This window comes from Stegostoma tigrinum, chromosome 11 (genome assembly GCF_030684315.1).
Source record: "Stegostoma tigrinum isolate sSteTig4 chromosome 11, sSteTig4.hap1, whole genome shotgun sequence".
NCBI lineage: Eukaryota > Metazoa > Chordata > Chondrichthyes > Orectolobiformes > Stegostomatidae > Stegostoma > Stegostoma tigrinum.
The window spans coordinates 89,012,148-89,029,425 of NC_081364.1; positions in this window are offsets into that span (position 1 = coordinate 89,012,148).

Genomic DNA, 17,278 nt, shown 5'->3' on the forward strand with positions numbered 1-17,278 from the left:
ATGCACAGTTCACCTGGTGCCCTGCGCCACAGTTCCCTCGGTGCCCTGCGCCACACATCACTCGGTGCCCTGCGCCACACTTCACTCGGTGCCCTGCACCACACTTCACTCGGTGCCCTGCGCCACACTTCACTCGGTGCCCTGCGCCACACTTCACCCTGTGCCCTGCGCCACAGTTCACCCGGTGTCCTGCGCCACAGTTCACTCGGTGCCTGATGCACAGTTCACTCGGTGCCCTGCGCCACAGTTCACTCGGTGCCCTGCGCCACAGTTCACTCGGTGCCCTGCGCCACAGTTCACTCGGTGCCCTGCGCCACAGTTCACCCGGTGCCCTGCGCCACAGTTCACTCGGTGCCTGATGCACAGTTCACTCGGTGCCCTGCGCCACAGTTCACTCGGTGCCCTGCGCCACAGTTCACTCGGTGCCCTGCGCCAAAGTTCACTCGGTGCCTGATGCACAGTTCACTCGGTGCCCTGCGCCACAGTTCACCCGTTGCCCTGCGCCACAGTTCACCCGGTACCCTGCGCCACAGTTCACTCGGTGCCTGATGCACAGTTCACTCGGTGCCCTGCGCCACAGTTCACTCGGTGCCTGATGCACAGTTCACTCGGGGCCCTGCGCCACAGTTCACTCGGTGCCCTGCGCCACAGTTCACCCGGTGCCCTGCGCCACAGTTCACTCGGTGCCCTGCGCCGCAGTTCACTCGGTGCCCTGCGCCGCAGTTCACTCGGGGCCCTGCGCCACAGTTCACCCGTTGTCCTGCGCCACAGTTCACCCGGTACCCTGCGCCACAGTTCACTCGGTGCCTGATGCACAGTTCACTCGGTGCCCTGCGCCACAGTTCACTCGGTGCCCTGCGCCACAGTTCACTCGGTGCCTGATGCACAGTTCACTCGGTGCCCTGCGCCACAGTTCACCCGTTGCCCTGCGCCACAGTTCACTCGGTGCCTGATGCACAGTTCACTCGGTGCCCTGCGCCACAGTTCACTCGGTGCCTTGCGCCACAGTTCACCCGGTGCCCTGCGCCACAGTTCACCCGGTGCCTGATGCACAGTTCACTCGGTGCCCTGCGCCAGAGTTCACCCGGTGCCCTGCGCCACAGTTCACTCAGTGCCAGATGCACAGTTCACCCGGTGCCCTGCGCCACAGTTCACCCGGTGCCCTGCGCCACAGTTCACCAGGTGCCTGATGCACAGTTCACTCGGTGCCCTGCTCCACAGTTCACTCGGTGCCCTGCGCCACAGTTCACTCGGTGCCCTGAGCCACAGTTAACCCGGTGCCCAGCGCCACAGTTCACTCGGTTCCCTGCGCCACAGTTCACTCGGTGCCCTGCTCCACAGTTCACTCGGTGCCCTGCGCCACACTTCACTCGGTGCCCTGCGCCACACTTCACTCGGTGCCCTGCCCCACACTTCACTCGGTGCCCTGCGCCACACTTCACTCGGTGCCCTGCACCACACTTCACTCGGTGACCTGCGCCACACTTCACTCGGTGCCCTGCGCCACACTTCACTCGGTGCCTGATGCACAGTTCACCCTGTGCCCTGCGCCACAGTTCACCCGGTGCCCTGCGCCACAGTTCACTCGGTGCCTGATGCACAGTTCACCCGGTGCCCTGCGCCACAGTTCCCTCGGTGCCCTGCGCACAGTTCACTCGGTGCCCTGCGCCACAGTTCATTCGGTGCGCTGCGCCACACTTCACTCGGTGCCCTGCGCCACAGTTCACTCGGTGCCCTGCGCCACAGTTCACTCGGTGCCCTGCGCCACAGTTAACCCGGTGCCCTGCGCCACAGTTCACCCGGTGCCCTGCACCACAGTTCACTCGGTGCCTGATGCACAGTTCACTCGGTTCCCTGCGCCACAGTTAACCCGGTGCCCTTCGCCACAGTTCACCCGGTGCCCTGCGCCACAGTTCACTCGGTGCCCTGCACCACAGTTCACTCGGTGCCTGATGCACAGTTCACTCGGTGCCCTGCGCCACAGTTCACTCGGTGCCCTGCGCCACAGTTCACTCGGTGCCCTGCGCCACAGTTCACTCGGTGCCCTGCGCCACAGTTAACCCGGTGCCCTGCGCCACAGTTCACCCGGTGCCCTGATGCACAGTTCACTCGATGCCCTGCGCCACAGTTCACTCGGTGCCCTGCGCCACAGTTCACTCGGTGCCCTGCGCCACAGTTCCCTCGGTGCCCGGCGACAGTTCACTCGGTGCCCTGCGCCACACTTGACTCGGTGCCCTGCGCCACACTTGACTCGGTGCCCTGCGCCACACTTCACTCGGTGCCCTGCGCCACACTTCACTCGGTGCCCTGCGCCACACTTCACTCGGTGCCCTGCGCCACACTTCACTCGGTGCCTGATGCACAGTTCACTCGGTGCCCTGCGCCACAGTTCACTTGGTGCCCTGCGCCACAGTTCACTCGGTGCCCGGCGACAGTTCACTCGGTGCCCTGCGCCACACTTGACTCGGTGCCCTGCGCCACACTTCACTCGGTGCCCTGCGCCACACTTCACTCGGTGCCCTGCGCCACACTTCACTCGGTGCCCTGCGCCACACATCTCTCGGTGCCCTGCGCCACAGTTCACTCGGTGCCTGATGCAAAGTTCACTCGGCGCCCTGCGCCATAGTTCACTCGGTGCCCTGCGCCACAGTTCACTCGGTGCCCTGCGCCACAGTTCACTCGGTGCCTGATGCACAGTTCACTCGGTGCCCTGCGCCACAGTTAACCCGGTGCCCTGCGCCACAGTTCACCCGGTGCCCTGCGCCACAGTTCACCCGGTGCCCTGCGCCACAGTTCACTCGGTGCCTGATGCACAGTTCTCTCGGTGCCCTGCGCCACATTTCACTCGGTGCCCTGCGCCACAGTTAACCCGGTGCCCTGCGCCACAGTTCACCCGGTGCCCTGCGCCACAGTTCACCCGGTGCCCTGCGCCACAGTTCACCCGGTGCCTGATGCACAGTTCACTCGGTGCCCTGCGCCACAGTTCACTCGGTGCCCTGCGCCACAGTTCACTCGGTGCCCTGAGCCACAGTTAACCCGGTGCCCTGCGCCACAGTTCACTCGGTGCCCTGCGCCACAGTTCACTCGGTGCCCTGCTCCACAGTTCACTCGGTGCCCTGCGCCACACTTCACTCGGTGCCCTGCGCCACACTTCACTCGGTGCCCTGCCCCACACTTCACTCGGTGCCCTGCGCCACACTTCACTCGGTGCCCTGCACCACACTTCACTCGGTGACCTGCGCCACACTTCACTCGGTGCCCTGCGCCACACTTCACTCGGTGCCTGATGCACAGTTCACCCTGTGCCCTGCGCCACAGTTCACCCGGTGCCCTGCGCCACAGTTCACTCGGTGCCTGATGCACAGTTCACCCGGTGCCCTGCGCCACAGTTCCCTCGGTGCCCTGCGCACAGTTCACTCGGTGCCCTGCGCCACAGTTCATTCGGTGCGCTGCGCCACACTTCACTCGGTGCCCTGCGCCACACTTCACTCGGTGCCCTGCGCCACACTTCACTCGGTGCCCTGCGCCACACTTCACTCGGTGCCCTGCGCCACAGTTCACTCGGTGCCCTGCGCCACAGTTCACTCGGTGCCCTGCGCCACAGTTAACCCGGTGCCCTGCGCCACAGTTCACCCGGTGCCCTGATGCACAGTTCACTCGGTGCCCTGCGCCACAGTTCACTCGGTGCCCTGCGCCACAGTTCACTCGGTGCCTGATGCACAGTTCACTCGGTTCCCTGCGCCACAGTTAACCCGGTGCCCTTCGCCACAGTTCACCCGGTGCCCTGCGCCACAGTTCACTCGGTGCCTGATGCACAGTTCACTCGGTGCCCTGCGCCACAGTTCACTCGGTGCCCTGCGCCACAGTTCACTCGGTGCCCTGCGCCACAGTTCACTCGGTGCCCTGCGCCACAGTTAACCCGGTGCCCTGCGCCACAGTTCACCCGGTGCCCTGATGCACAGTTCACTCGGTGCCCTGCGCCACAGTTCACTGGGTGCCCTGCGCCACAGTTAACCCGGTGCCCTGCGCCACAGTTCACTCGGTGCCTGATGCACAGTTCACCCGGTGCCCTGCGCCACAGTTCCCTCGGTGCCCTGCGCCCCACATCACTCGGTGCCCTGCGCCACACTTCACTCGGTGCCCTGCGCCACACTTCACTCGGTGCCCTGCGCCACACTTCACTCGGTGCCCTGCGCCACACTTCACTCGGTGCCCTGCGCCACACTTCACCCTGTGCCCTGCGCCACAGTTCACCCGGTGTCCTGCGCCACAGTTCACTCGGTGCCCTGCGCCACAGTTCACTCGGTGCCTGATGCACAGTTCACTCGGTGCCCTGCGCCACAGTTCACCCGTTGCCCTGCACCACAGTTCACCCGGTACCCTGCGCCACAGTTCACTCGGTGCCTGATGCACAGTTCACTCGGTGCCCTGCGCCACAGTTCACTCGGTGCCTGATGCACAGTTCACTCGGTGCCCTGCGCCACAGTTCATTCGCTGCCCTGCGCCACAGTTCACCCGGTGCCCTGCGCCACAGTTCAGTCGTTGCCTGATGCAGAGTTCACTCGGTGCCCTGCGCCACAGTTCACCCGGTGCCCTGCGCCACACTTGACTCGGTGCCCTGCGCCACACTTCACTCGGTGCCCTGCGCCACACTTCACTCGGTGCCCTGCGCCACACTTCACTCGGTGCCCTGCGCCACACTTCACTCGGTGCCCTGCGCCACACATCTCTCGGTGCCCTGCGCCACAGTTCACTCGGTGCCTGATGCACAGTTCACTCGGCGCCCTGCGCCACAGTTCACTCGGTGCCCTGCGCCACAGTTCACTCGGTGCCTGATGCACAGTTCACTCGGTGCCCTGCGCCACAGTTCACTCGGTGCCCTGCGCCACAGTTCACTCGGTGCCCTGCACCACAGTTAACCCGGTGCCCTGCGCCACAGTTCACCCGGTGCCCTGATGCACAGTTCACTCGGTGCCCTGCGCCACAGTTCACTCGGTGCCCTGCGCCACAGTTCACTCGGTGCCCTGCGCCACAGTTCACCCGGTGCCCTGCGCCACAGTTCACCAGGTGCCTGATGCACAGTTCACTCGGTGCCCTGCTCCACAGTTCACTCGGTGCCCTGCGCCACAGTTCACTCGGTGCCCTGAGCCACAGTTAACCCGGTGCCCAGCGCCACAGTTCACTCGGTTCCCTGCGCCACAGTTCACTCGGTTCCCTGCTCCACAGTTCACTCGGTGCCCTGCGCCACACTTCACTCGGTGCCCTGCGCCACACTTCACTCGGTGCCCTGCCCCACACTTCACTCGGTGCACTGCGCCACACTTCACTCGGTGCCCTGCACCACACTTCACTCGGTGACCTGCGCCACACTTCACTCGGTGCCCTGCGCCACACTTCACTCGGTGCCTGATGCACAGTTCACCCTGTGCCCTGCGCCACAGTTCACCCGGTGCCCTGCGCCACAGTTCACTCGGTGCCTGATGCACAGTTCACCCGGTGCCCTGCGCCACAGTTCCCTCGGTGCCCTGCGCACAGTTAACCCGGTGCCCTGCGCCACAGTTCACCCGGTGCCCTGCGCCACAGTTCACTCGGTGACCTGCGCCACAGTTAACCCGGTGCCCTGCGCCACAGATCACCCGGTGCCCTGCACCACAGTTCACTCGGTGCCTGATGCACAGTTCACTCGGTTCCCTGCGCCACAGTTAACCCGGTGCCCTTCGCCACAGTTCACCCGGTGCCCTGCGCCACAGTTCACTCGGTGCCCTGCACCACAGTTCACTCGGTGCCTGATGCACAGTTCACTCGGTTCCCTGCGCCACAGTTAACCCGGTGCCCTTCGCCACAGTTCACCCGGTGCCCTGCGCCACAGTTCACTCGGTGCCTGATGCACAGTTCACTCGGTGCCCTGCGCCACAGTTCACTCGGTGCCCTGCGCCACAGTTCACTCGGTGCCCTGCGCCACAGTTCACTCGGTGCCCTGCGCCACAGTTAACCCGGTGCCCTGCGCCACAGTTCACCCGGTGCCCTGATGCACAGTTCACTCGATGCCCTGCGCCACAGTTCACTCGGTGCCCTGCGCCACAGTTCACTCGGTGCCCTGCGCCACAGTTCCCTCGGTGCCCGGCGACAGTTCACTCGGTGCCCTGCGCCACACTTGACTCGGTGCCCTGCGCCACACTTGACTCGGTGCCCTGCGCCACACTTGACTCGGTGCCCTGCGCCACACTTCACTCGGTGCCCTGCGCCACACTTCACTCGGTGCCCTGCGCCACACTTCACTCGGTGCCTGATGCACAGTTCACTCGGTGCCCTGCGCCAAAGTTCACTTGGTGCCCTGCGCCACAGTTCACTCGGTGCCCGGCGACAGTTCACTCGGTGCCCTGCGCCACACTTGACTCGGTGCCCTGCGCCACACTTCACTCGGTGCCCTGCGCCACACTTCACTCGGTGCCCTGCGCCACACTTCACTCGGTGCCCTGCGCCACACTTCACTCGGTGCCCTGCGCCACACATCTCTCGGTGCCCTGCGCCACAGTTCACTCGGTGCCTGATGCAAAGTTCACTCGGCGCCCTGCGCCACAGTTCACTCGGTGCCCTGCGCCACAGTTCACTCCGTGCCTGATGCACAGTTCACTCGGTGCCCTGCGCCACAGTTCACTCGGTGCCCTGCGCCACAGTTCACTCGGTGCCTGATGCACAGTTCACTCGGTGCCCTGCGCCACAGTTAACCCGGTGCCCTGCGCCACAGTTCACCCGGTGCCCTGCGCCACAGTTCACCCGGTGCCCTGCGCCACAGTTCACTCGGTGCCTGATGCACAGTTCTCTCGGTGCCCTGCGCCACAGTTCACTCGGTGCCCTGCGCCACAGTTCACACGGTGCCCTGCGCCACAGTTCACTCGGTGCCCTGCGCCACAGTTCACTCGGTGCCCTGCGCCACAGTTCACTCGGTGCCCTGCGCCACAGTTCACTCGGTGCCCTGCGCCACAGTTCACTCGGTGCCCTGCGCCACAGTTAACACGGTGCCCTGCGCCACAGTTCACCCGGTGCCCTGATGCACAGTTCACTCGGTGCCCTGCGCCACAGTTCACTCGGTGCCCTGCGCCACAGTTTACTCGGTGCCCTGCGCCACAGTTCACTCGGTGCCATACGCCACAGTTCACTCGGTGCCCTGCGCCGCAGTTCACTCGGTGCCCTGCGCCACAGTTCACTCGGTGCCCTCCGCCACAGTTCACTCGGTGCCCTGCGCCACAGTTGACCCGTTGCCCTGATGCACAGTTCACTCGGTGCCCTGCGGCACAGTTCACCCGGTGCCCTGCGCCACAGTTCACTCGGTGCCCTGTGCCACAGTTCACTCGGTGCCCTGCGCCACAGTTAACCCGGTGCCCTGCGCCACAGTTCACCCGGTGGCCTGATGCACAGTTCACTCGGTGCCCTGCGCCACAGTTCACTCGGTGCCCTGCGCCACAGTTCACACGGTGCCCTGCGCCACAGTTCACTCGGTGACTGATGCACTGTTCACTCGTTGCCCTGCGCCACACTTCACTCGGTGCCCTGCGCCACAGTTCACTCGGAGCCCTGCGCCACAGTTCACTCGGTGCCCTGCGCCACAGTTCACTGTGTGCCCTCCGCCACAGTTAACCCGGTGCCCTGCACCACAGTTCACTCGGTGCCTGATGCACAGTTCACCCGATGCCCTGCGCCACAGTTCCCTCGGTGCCCTGCGCCACACATCACTCGGTGCCCTGCGCCACACTTCACTCGGTGCCCTGCGCCACACTTCACTCGGTGCCCTGCGCCACACTTCACTCGGTGCCCTGCGCCACACTTCACTCGGTGCCCTGCGCCACACTTCACTCTGTGCCCTGCGCCACACTTCACCCTGTGCCCTGCGCCACAGTTCACCCGGTGTCCTGCGCCACAGTTCACTCGGTGCCCTGCGCCACAGTTCACTCGGTGCCTGATGCACAGTTAACCCGGTGCCCTGCGCCACAGTTCACCCGGTGCCCTGCGCCACAGTTCACCCGGTGCCCTGCGCCACAGTTCACCCGGTGCCCTGCGCCACAGTTCACTCGGTGCCTGATGCACAGTTCACTCGGTGCCCTGCGCCTCAGTTCACTCGGTGCCCTGCGCCACAGTTAACCCGGTGCCCTGCGCCACAGTTCACCCGGTGCCCTGCGCCACAGTTCACCCGGTGCCCTGCGCCACAGTTCACTCGGTGCCTGATGCACAGTTCACTCGGTGCCCTGCGCCACAGTTCACTCGGTGCCCTGCGCCACAGTTCACTCGGTGCCCTGCGCCACAGTTCACTCGGTGCCCTGCGCCACAGTTCACTCGGTGCCCTGCGCCACAGTTAACCCGGTGCCCTGCGCCACAGTTCACCCGGTGACCTGATGCACAGTTCACTCGGTGCCCTGCGCCACAGTTCACTCGGTGCCCTGCGCCACAGTTTACTCGGTGCCCTGCGCCACAGTTCACTCGGTGCCCTGCGCCACAGTTCACTCGGTGCCCTGCGCCACAGTTCACTCGGTGCCCTCCGCCACAGTTCACTCGGTGCCCTGCGCCACAGTTGACCCGTTGCCCTGATGCACAGTTCACTCGGTGCCCTGCGCCACAGTTCACTCGGTGCCCTGCGCCACAGTTGACCCGTTGCCCTGATGCACAGTTCACTCGGTGACCTGCGCCACAGTTCACCCGGTGCCCTGCGCCACAGTTCACTCGGTGCCCTGTGCCACAGTTCACTCGGTGCCCTGCGCCACAGTTAACCCGGTGCCCTGCGCCACAGTTCACCCGGTGGCCTGATGCACAGTTCACTCGGTGCCCTGCGCCACAGTTCACTCGGTGCCCTGCGCCACAGTTCACACGGTGCCCTGCGCCACAGTTCACTCGGTGACTGATGCACAGTTCACTCGTTGACCTGCGCCACACTTCCCTCGGTGCCCTGCGCCACAGTTCACTCGGAGCCCTGCGCCACAGTTCACTCGGTGCCCTGCGCCACAGTTCACTGGGTGCCCTGCGCCACAGTTAACCCGGTGCCCTGCGCCACAGTTCACTCGGTGCCTGATGCACAGTTCACCCGGTGCCCTGCGCCACAGTTCCCTCGGTGCCCTGCGCCCCACATCACTCGGTGCCCTGCGCCACACTTCACTCGGTGCCCTGCGCCACACTTCACTCGGTGCCCTGCGCCACACTTCACTCGGTGCCCTGCGCCACACTTCACCCTGTGCCCTGCGCCACAGTTCATCCGGTGTCCTGCGCCACAGTTCACTCGGTGACCTGCGCCACAGTTCACTCGGTGCCTGATGCACAGTTCACACGGTGCCCTGCGCCACAGTTCACCCGTTGCCCTGCACCACAGTTCACCCGGTACCCTGCGCCACAGTTCACTCGGTGCCTGATGCACAGTTCACTCGGTGCCCTGCGCCACAGTTCACTCGGTGCCTGATGCACAGTTCACTCGGTGCCCTGCGCCACAGTTCACTCGGTGCCCTGCGCCACAGTTCACCCGGTGCCCTGCGCCACAGTTCACTCGTTGCCTGATGCACAGTTCACTCGGTGCCCTGCGCCACAGTTCACCCGGTGCCCTGCGCCACACTTGACTCGGTGCCCTGCGCCACACTTCACTCGGTGCCCTGCGCCACACTTCACTCGGTGCCCTGCGCCACACTTCACTCGGTGCCCTGCGCCACACATCTCTCGGTGCCCTGCGCCACAGTTCACTCGGTGCCTGATGCACAGTTCACTCGGCGCCCTGCGCCACAGTTCACTCGGTGCCCTGCGCCACAGTTCACTCGCTGCCTGATGCACAGTTCAGTCGGTGCCCTGCGCCACAGTTCACTCGGTGCCCTGCGCCACAGTTCACTCGGTGCCTGATGCACAGTTCACTCGGTGCCCTGCGCCACAGTTAACCCGGTGCACTGCGCCACAGTTCACCCGGTGCCCTGTGCCACAGTTCACCCGGTGCCCTCCGCCACAGTTCACTCGGTGCCTGATGCACAGTTCACTCGGTGCCCTGCGCCACAGTTCACTCGGTGCCCTGCGCCACAGTTAACCCGGTGCCCTGCGCCACAGTTCACCCGGTGCCCTGCGCCACAGTTCACCCGGTGCCCTGCGCCACAGTTCACCCGGTGCCTGATGCACAGTTCACTCGGTGCCCTGTGCCACAGTTCACTCGGTGCCCTGCGCCACAGTTCATTCGGTGCCCTGCGCCACAGTTCACTCGGTGCCCTGCGCCACAGTTCACTCGGTGCCCTGCGCCACAGTTAACCCGGTGCCCTGCGCCACAGTTCACCCGGTGCCCTGATGCACAGTTCACTCGGTGCCCTGCGCCACTGTTCACTCGGTGCCATGCGCCACAGTTTACTCGGTGCCCTGCGCCACAGTTCACTCGGTGCCCTGCGCCACAGTTCACTCGGTGCCCTGCGCCACAGTTCACTCGGTGCCCTCCGCCACAGTTCACTCGGTGCCCTGCGCCACAGTTGACCCGTTGCCCGGATGCACAGTTCACTCGGTGCCCTGTGCCACAGTTCACTCGGTGCCCTGCGCCACAGTTAACCGGGTGCCCTGCGCCACAGTTCACCCGGTGGCCTGATGCACAGTTCACTCGGTGCCCTGCGCCACAGTTCACTCGGTGCCCTGCGCCACAGTTCACACGGTGCCCTGCGCCACAGTTCACTCGGTGACTGATGCACAGTTCACTCGTTGCACTGCGCCACACTTCACTCGGTGCCCTGCGCCACAGTTCACTCGGAGCCCTGCGCCACATTTCACTGGGTGCCCTGCGCCACAGTTAACCCGGTGCCCTGCGCCACAGTTCACTCGGTGCCTGATGCACAGTTCACCTGGTGCCCTGCGCCACAGTTCCCTCGGTGCCCTGCGCCACACATCACTCGGTGCCCTGCGCCACACTTCACTCGGTGCCCTGCACCACACTTCACTCGGTGCCCTGCGCCACACTTCACTCGGTGCCCTGCGCCACACTTCACCCTGTGCCCTGCGCCACAGTTCACCCGGTGTCCTGCGCCACAGTTCACTCGGTGCCTGATGCACAGTTCACTCGGTGCCCTGCGCCACAGTTCACTCGGTGCCCTGCGCCACAGTTCACTCGGTGCCCTGCGCCACAGTTCACTCGGTGCCCTGCGCCACAGTTCACCCGGTGCCCTGCGCCACAGTTCACTCGGTGCCTGATGCACAGTTCACTCGGTGCCCTGCGCCACAGTTCACTCGGTGCCCTGCGCCACAGTTCACTCGGTGCCCTGCGCCAAAGTTCACTCGGTGCCTGATGCACAGTTCACTCGGTGCCCTGCGCCACAGTTCACCCGTTGCCCTGCGCCACAGTTCACCCGGTACCCTGCGCCACAGTTCACTCGGTGCCTGATGCACAGTTCACTCGGTGCCCTGCGCCACAGTTCACTCGGTGCCTGATGCACAGTTCACTCGGGGCCCTGCGCCACAGTTCACTCGGTGCCCTGCGCCACAGTTCACCCGGTGCCCTGCGCCACAGTTCACTCGGTGCCCTGCGCCGCAGTTCACTCGGTGCCCTGCGCCGCAGTTCACTCGGGGCCCTGCGCCACAGTTCACCCGTTGTCCTGCGCCACAGTTCACCCGGTACCCTGCGCCACAGTTCACTCGGTGCCTGATGCACAGTTCACTCGGTGCCCTGCGCCACAGTTCACTCGGTGCCCTGCGCCACAGTTCACTCGGTGCCTGATGCACAGTTCACTCGGTGCCCTGCGCCACAGTTCACCCGTTGCCCTGCGCCACAGTTCACTCGGTGCCTGATGCACAGTTCACTCGGTGCCCTGCGCCACAGTTCACTCGGTGCCTTGCGCCACAGTTCACCCGGTGCCCTGCGCCACAGTTCACCCGGTGCCTGATGCACAGTTCACTCGGTGCCCTGCGCCAGAGTTCACCCGGTGCCCTGCGCCACAGTTCACTCAGTGCCTGATGCACAGTTCACCCGGTGCCCTGCGCCACAGTTCACCCGGTGCCCTGCGCCACAGTTCACCAGGTGCCTGATGCACAGTTCACTCGGTGCCCTGCTCCACAGTTCACTCGGTGCCCTGCGCCACAGTTCACTCGGTGCCCTGAGCCACAGTTAACCCGGTGCCCAGCGCCACAGTTCACTCGGTTCCCTGCGCCACAGTTCACTCGGTGCCCTGCTCCACAGTTCACTCGGTGCCCTGCGCCTCACTTCACTCGGTGCCCTGCGCCACACTTCACTCGGTGCCCTGCCCCACACTTCACTCGGTGCCCTGCGCCACACTTCACTCGGTGCCCTGCACCACACTTCACTCGGTGACCTGCGCCACACTTCACTCGGTGCCCTGCGCCACACTTCACTCGGTGCCTGATGCACAGTTCACCCTGTGCCCTGCGCCACAGTTCACCCGGTGCCCTGCGCCACAGTTCACTCGGTGCCTGATGCACAGTTCACCCGGTGCCCTGCGCCACAGTTCCCTCGGTGCCCTGCGCACAGTTCACTCGGTGCCCTGCGCCACAGTTCATTCGGTGCGCTGCGCCACACTTCACTCGGTGCCCTGCGCCACAGTTCACTCGGTGCCCTGCGCCACAGTTCACTCGGTGCCCTGCGCCACAGTTAACCCGGTGCCCTGCGCCACAGTTCACCCGGTGCCCTGCACCACAGTTCACTCGGTGCCTGATGCACAGTTCACTCGGTTCCCTGCGCCACAGTTAACCCGGTGCCCTTCGCCACAGTTCACCCGGTGCCCTGCGCCACAGTTCACTCGGTGCCCTGCACCACAGTTCACTCGGTGCCTGATGCACAGTTCACTCGGTTCCCTGCGCCACAGTTAACCCGGTGCCCTTCGCCACAGTTCACCCGGTGCCCTGCGCCACAGTTCACTCGGTGCCTGATGCACAGTTCACTCGGTGCCCTGCGCCACAGTTCACTCGGTGCCCTGCGCCACAGTTCACTCGGTGCCCTGCGCCACAGTTCACTCGGTGCCCTGCGCCACAGTTAACCCGGTGCCCTGCGCCACAGTTCACCCGGTGCCCTGATGCACAGTTCACTCGATGCCCTGCGCCACAGTTCACTCGGTGCCCTGCGCCACAGTTCACTCGGTGCCCTGCGCCACAGTTCCCTCGGTGCCCGGCGACAGTTCACTCGGTGCCCTGCGCCACACTTGACTCGGTGCCCTGCGCCACACTTGACTCGGTGCCCTGCGCCACACTTCACTCGGTGCCCTGCGCCACACTTCACTCGGTGCCCTGCGCCACACTTCACTCGGTGCCCTGCGCCACACTTCACTCGGTGCCTGATGCACAGTTCACTCGGTGCCCTGCGCCACAGTTCACTTGGTGCCCTGCGCCACAGTTCACTCGGTGCCCGGCGACAGTTCACTCGGTGCCCTGCGCCACACTTGACTCGGTGCCCTGCGCCACACTTCACTCGGTGCCCTGCGCCACACTTCACTCGGTGCCCTGCGCCACACTTCACTCGGTGCCCTGCGCCACACTTCACTCGGTGCCCTGCGCCACACATCTCTCGGTGCCCTGCGCCACAGTTCACTCGGTGCCTGATGCAAAGTTCACTCGGCGCCCTGCGCCACAGTTCACTCGGTGCCCTGCGCCACAGTTCACTCCGTGCCTGATGCACAGTTCACTCGGTGCCCTGCGCCACAGTTCACTCGGTGCCCTGCGCCACAGTTCACCCGGTGCCTGATGCACAGTTCACTCGGTGCCCTGCGCCACAGTTAACCCGGTGCCCTGCGCCACAGTTCACCCGGTGCCCTGCGCCACAGTTCACCCGGTGCCCTGCGCCACAGTTCACTCGGTGCCTGATGCACAGTTCTCTCGGTGCCCTGCGCCACAGTTCACTCGGTGCCCTGCGCCACAGTTCACACGGTGCCCTGCGCCACAGTTCACTCGGTGCCCTGCGCCACAGTTCACTCGGTGCCCTGCGCCACAGTTCACTCGGTGCCCTGCGCCACAGTTCACTCGGTGCCCTGCGCCACAGTTCACTCGGTGCCCTGCGCCACAGTTAACACGGTGCCCTGCGCCACAGTTCACCCGGTGGCCTGATGCACAGTTCACTCGGTGCCCTGCGCCACAGTTCACTCGGTGCCCTGCGCCACAGTTTACTCGGTGCCCTGCGCCACAGTTCACTCGGTGCCATACGCCACAGTTCACTCGGTGCCCTGCGCCGCAGTTCACTCGGTGCCCTGCGCCACAGTTCACTCGGTGCCCTCCGCCACAGTTCACTCGGTGCCCTGCGCCACAGTTGACCCGTTGCCCTGATGCACAGTTCACTCGGTGCCCTGCGGCACAGTTCACCCGGTGCCCTGCGCCACAGTTCACTCGGTGCCCTGTGCCACAGTTCACTCGGTGCCCTGCGCCACAGTTAACCCGGTGCCCTGCGCACAGTTAACCCGGTGCCCTGCGCCACAGTTCACCCGGTGCCCTGCGCCACACTTCACTCGGTGCCTGATGCACAGTTCACCCTGTGCCCTGCGCCACAGTTCACCCGGTGCCCTGCGCCACAGTTCACTCGGTGCCTGATGCACAGTTCACCCGGTGCCCTGCGCCACAGTTCCCTCGGTGCCCTGCGCACAGTTAACCCGGTGCCCTGCGCCACAGTTCACCCGGTGCCCTGCGCCACAGTTCACTCGGTGCCCTGCGCCACAGTTAACCCGGTGCCCTGCGCCACAGATCACCCGGTGCCCTGCACCACAGTTCACTCGGTGCCTGATGCACAGTTCACTCGGTTCCCTGCGCCACAGTTAACCCGGTGCCCTTCGCCACAGTTCACCCGGTGCCCTGCGCCACAGTTCACTCGGTGCCCTGCACCACAGTTCACTCGGTGCCTGATGCACAGTTCACTCGGTTCCCTGCGCCACAGTTAACCCGGTGCCCTTCGCCACAGTTCACCCGGTGCCCTGCGCCACAGTTCACTCGGTGCCTGATGCACAGTTCACTCGGTGCCCTGCGCCACAGTTCACTCGGTGCCCTGCGCCACAGTTCACTCGGTGCCCTGCGCCACAGTTCACTCGGTGCCCTGCGCCACAGTTAACCCGGTGCCCTGCGCCACAGTTCACCCGGTGCCCTGATGCACAGTTCACTCGATGCCCTGCGCCACAGTTCACTCGGTGCCCTGCGCCACAGTTCACTCGGTGCCCTGCGCCACAGTTCCCTCGGTGCCCGGCGACAGTTCACTCGGTGCCCTGCGCCACACTTGACTCGGTGCCCTGCGCCACACTTGACTCGGTGCCCTGCGCCACACTTGACTCGGTGCCCTGCGCCACACTTCACTCGGTGCCCTGCGCCACACTTCACTCGGTGCCCTGCGCCACACTTCACTCGGTGCCTGATGCACAGTTCACTCGGTGCCCTGCGCCAAAGTTCACTTGGTGCCCTGCGCCACAGTTCACTCGGTGCCCGGCGACAGTTCACTCGGTGCCCTGCGCCACACTTGACTCGGTGCCCTGCGCCACACTTCACTCGGTGCCCTGCGCCACACTTCACTCGGTGCCCTGCGCCACACTTCACTCGGTGCCCTGCGCCACACTTCACTCGGTGCCCTGCGCCACACATCTCTCGGTGCCCTGCGCCACAGTTCACTCGGTGCCTGATGCAAAGTTCACTCGGCGCCCTGCGCCACAGTTCACTCGGTGCCCTGCGCCACAGTTCACTCCGTGCCTGATGCACAGTTCACTCGGTGCCCTGCGCCACAGTTCACTCGGTGCCCTGCGCCACAGTTCACTCGGTGCCTGATGCACAGTTCACTCGGTGCCCTGCGCCACAGTTAACCCGGTGCCCTGCGCCACAGTTCACCCGGTGCCCTGCGCCACAGTTCACCCGGTGCCCTGCGCCACAGTTCACTCGGTGCCTGATGCACAGTTCTCTCGGTGCCCTGCGCCACAGTTCACTCGGTGCCCTGCGCCACAGTTCACACGGTGCCCTGCGCCACAGTTCACTCGGTGCCCTGCGCCACAGTTCACTCGGTGCCCTGCGCCACAGTTCACTCAGTGCCCTGCGCCACAGTTCACTCGGTGCCCTGCGCCACAGTTCACTCGGTGCCCTGCGCCACAGTTAACACGGTGCCCTGCGCCACAGTTCACCCGGTGCCCTGATGCACAGTTCACTCGGTGCCCTGCGCCACAGTTCACTCGGTGCCCTGCGCCACAGTTTACTCGGTGCCCTGCGCCACAGTTCACTCGGTGCCATACGCCACAGTTCACTCGGTGCCCTGCGCCGCAGTTCACTCGGTGCCCTGCGCCACAGTTCACTCGGTGCCCTCCGCCACAGTTCACTCGGTGCCCTGCGCCACAGTTGACCCGTTGCCCTGATGCACAGTTCACTCGGTGCCCTGCGGCACAGTTCACCCGGTGCCCTGCGCCACAGTTCACTCGGTGCCCTGTGCCACAGTTCACTCGGTGCCCTGCGCCACAGTTAACCCGGTGCCCTGCGCCACAGTTCACCCGGTGGCCTGATGCACAGTTCACTCGGTGCCCTGCGCCACAGTTCACTCGGTGCCCTGCGCCACAGTTCACACGGTGCCCTGCGCCACAGTTCACTCGGTGACTGATGCACTGTTCACTCGTTGCCCTGCGCCACACTTCACTCGGTGCCCTGCGCCACAGTTCACTCGGAGCCCTGCGCCACAGTTCACTCGGTGCCCTGCGCCACAGTTCACTGTGTGCCCTCCGCCACAGTTAACCCGGTGCCCTGCACCACAGTTCACTCGGTGCCTGATGCACAGTTCACCCGAATGCCCTGCGCCACAGTTCCCTCGGTGCCCTGCGCCACACATCACTCGGTGCCCTGCGCCACACTTCACTCGGTGCCCTGCGCCACACTTCACTCGGTGCCCTGCGCCACACTTCACTCGGTGCCCTGCGCCACACTTCACTCGGTGCCCTGCGCCACACTTCACTCTGTGCCCTGCGCCACACTTCACCCTGTGCCCTGCGCCACAGTTCACCCGGTGTCCTGCGCCACAGTTCACTCGGTGCCCTGCGCCACAGTTCACTCGGTGCCTGATGCACAGTTAACCCGGTGCCCTGCGCCACAGTTCACCCGGTGCCCTGCGCCACAGTTCACCCGGTGCCCTGCGCCACAGTTCACTCGGTGCCTGATGCACAGTTCACTCGGTGCCCTGCGCCTCAGTTCACTCGGTGCCCTGCGCCACAGTTAACCCGGTGCCCTGCGCCACAGTTCACCCGGTGCCCTGCGCCACAGTTCACCCGGTGCCCTGCGCCACAGTTCACTCGGTGCCTGATGCACAGTTCACTCGGTGCCCTGCGCCACAGTTCACTCGGTG